Here is a 3,261-nt window from a genome sequence, read left to right on the forward strand (position 1 = left end):
CGAACCCTCGGCGGGAGCGCCACCGCGCTCCCAAGCGCCGCACTCTACCGAGTGCGCCACCGGGCCAGCCCTAAAAATTCTATTACTGATAGTGGTAATTCCTCACTGGTGGGATCTCAGGTCACTCTTCTTTTACTCTGTGCCTTTCCAAACTTTTTTCTTGAAATTCTCGACATATTCGTTACTTTTTCCCCCCAATTCTTTCTTTTGAAGTTTTTTAAGCCTTCAGAAAGTTGCGGGAGTAGTTCCATTAGCACGCTCAGACCCTTCCCCAGAGTCAGCACTCTCTTCTCTTTAGCTCTCCCTCTGAACCAGCTGAAAGTTACACAACACTCCGCCCCTGGAGACTTGACCAGGAATCTGGAAAAACAGGGGCTTTCTCCTACATAACCACAACACAATGCTATGGATTCAGTAGTATTAATATTCAATCCATATTCAAATTTCCCCAGTTGTCCCAGTAATAACCTTTATGATTTTTGTGTTCCAGGATCCAGTCAAGAATCCCACATTGAATTCGGTTATCCCTAAATCCTTCAGCACGAATCTCCTAAAAACAAGGGCATCCTCCTCCATAACCACAACACTATTATCACATTCCAGAAAGTTCATGTGGATTGTGGTATTATTGTCTAATACCCAGTCCACATTCCAATTTCCCCAATATCACCTTTATGATTTTTGTGATCCAGGGTCCAATCGGGGATCCCAATGGAACTGCCACCCTGACTCCCCAGCCCCCTGCAGTCAAGGACAATCCCCAGGCTCTTCTAGCCCGTCAGGAAGAGGCCAGCCGGTTGTCCTGAGGAATGTGTGGACTTGACTGACGACGTGGGCCATCCAGCGTCTGTGACAGGAGCACCTCGTCGTGATGTTCTGTCCTCAGCCACCACATCAGGGGGCACCCGACTGTGGCTGGGCCCAATATTCCTGGTGTTCTGTGTAATCACCTGGTTAAGGTGGTATCTGTCAGGTGTCTCCATGTGTAAAGGTCCCTTTTTCTCTGTATAATTGAAACACAATTTGTGGCTGATCCTGCAAGACCGTGTGGGTGTCCCGCGCCCAGGGTCTCCCACCCACGGTGCTGGCCGCCACTGACGATTCCCGCCTGAGTCAGTTTCGACAGTGATGGTTGGAAGAGGCCATTTCTATCTCTGTCACCCTCCTTGGCTGGCACTCTTCTGTAGGGAGAGTTTTTCCTCTCCTGACCCCTCTGTTTTATTAACTCTTTTTTTTTTTTTTTTTTTTTTTTTTTTTTTTTTTTTTTTTCTNATGTATCCAGTGTGCACGGTTTTATAATGTGTATGGGTGTGCATTCAAAATGTTAAAAATTCTATTTTTTTTCCCTTTTTTTTGTCTTTTTTTCATGACCGGTAATGGGATCGCAACCCTCAGTGTCGCGCCCATACCGCGACCGGCAATGGGATTGCAACCCTTGGTGTTGCGCCCGCACCGTGCTCAGCCAGTGAGCAGACCGGTCTCTATATGGGATCCGAACCCTCGGCGGGAGCGCCGCCACACTTCCCAAGCGGCGCACTATCCAGTGCGCCACCGGGCCGGCCCTTATTAACTCTTTTTATAAAATTCAAGTTCTCTTTTTTTTTATTCTGTGTCATAATCCATTCTTGTTTTTCATCATTTTTATCTCCAATTGTCCCAAATGTGGCCCACGGGAGCCTCTTCAGACTGGCTGCCCACAGCTGGGGTCCTTCTCTGCTTTCTGGCATCATAAGGTGTCCCCGGCAGAGGAGGGGAGCCATTGCTGGGTCCATCCAGCCACGGGGCCTGCAGAAATGACCCCTCAACTCTGGACCCGGGGTGCAGAAGTGACCCCTCAACTCTGGAACCGGGGTGCAGAAGTGACCTCTCAACTCTGGACCTGGGGCGCTTGAAGGAGGCCCACAAGTGAAGGGGGGGGACATTCCGAGTGCCTTGTCTCAGAAGCTTCGGTGGCAGGGCCTCGGTGCATGACCCCACTGGGGCCGGGCCAGCGCCTGGGCGGGCTGTGCGGCCGTCCTCATCTGCATCTCACCCTTTTACTTCTTGCACTTGGAAAGGTGTTGCTTATGGCACAAAGATGAAGAAAAATTCGCATTCATTTCAAATTTCACTGAAGAAAAAGAAAAGCAGAGAGTAACGCCCTGATGTTAGGAGGAAAAAGGATAAGAGTGCCCACAAGAGTGTGTGTGTGTGTGATGGCATGAGTGTGTGTGACTGTGAGCATGTGTATGGGAGTGTGAGGGTGTGAGTGTGAGGGTGTGAGGGTGTGAGTGTGAGAGTGTGAGTGTGTGAGGGTGTGGGAGTGTGAGAGCGTGAGGGCGTGAGGGTGTGAGTGTGTGAGGGTGTGGGAGTGTGAGAGCGTGAGGGCGTGAGGGTGTGAGTGTGTGAGGGCGTGAGGGTGTGAGTGTGTGAGGGTGTGAGGGTGTGGGAGTGGGAGTGTGTGTGTGAGGGTGTGAGGGTGTGAGAGTGTGAGTGTGTGTGTGAGGGCGTGAGGGTATGGGAGTGTGAGAGCGTGAGGGTGTGAGTGTGTGAGGGTGTGCGTGTGAGGGTGTGAGGGTGTGAGGGCGTGAGGGCGTGAGGGTGTGAGTGTGTGAGGGCGTGAGGGTGTGAGAGTGTGAGTGTGTGAGGGTGTGGGAGTGTGAGAGCGTGAGGGTGTGTGTGTGAGGGCGTGAGGGTGTGAGAGTGTGAGTGTGTGAGGGTGTGAGGGTGTGGGAGTGTGAGAGCGTGAGGGCGTGAGGGTGTGAGTGTGTGAGAGTGTGAGGGTGTGAGAGTGTGAGTGTGTGAGGGTGTGAGTGTGAGAGTGTGAGTGTGTGAGGGTGTGGGAGTGTGAGAGCGTGAGGGCGTGAGGGTGTGAGTGTGTGAGAGTGTGAGGGTGTGAGAGTGTGAGTGTGTGAGGGTGTGAGTGTGAGAGTGTGAGTGTGTGAGGGTGTGGGAGTGTGAGAGTGTGAGGGTGTGAGGGTGTGAGTGTGTGAGGGCGTGAGGGTGTGAGAGTGTGAGTGTGTGAGGGTGTGAGGGTGTGAGAGTGTGTGTGTGTGAGGGTGTGAGGGTGTGAGAGTGTGAGTGTGTGTGTGAGGGTGTGAGGGTGTGGGAGTGGGAGTGTGTGTGTGAGGGTGTGAGGGTGTGAGAGTGTGAGTGTGTGTGTGAGGGTGTGAGAGTGTGAGTGTGTGTGTGAGGGTGTGAGGGTGTGGGAGTGTGAGAGCGTGAGGGTGTGGGAGTGTGAGAGCGTGAGTGTGTGAGGGTGTGGGAGTGTGAGAGCGTGAG

Source organism: Galeopterus variegatus, unplaced genomic scaffold (genome assembly GCF_000696425.1).
Source record: "Galeopterus variegatus unplaced genomic scaffold, G_variegatus-3.0.2 Scaffold367, whole genome shotgun sequence".
NCBI classification, from domain to species: Eukaryota; Metazoa; Chordata; class Mammalia; order Dermoptera; family Cynocephalidae; genus Galeopterus; species Galeopterus variegatus.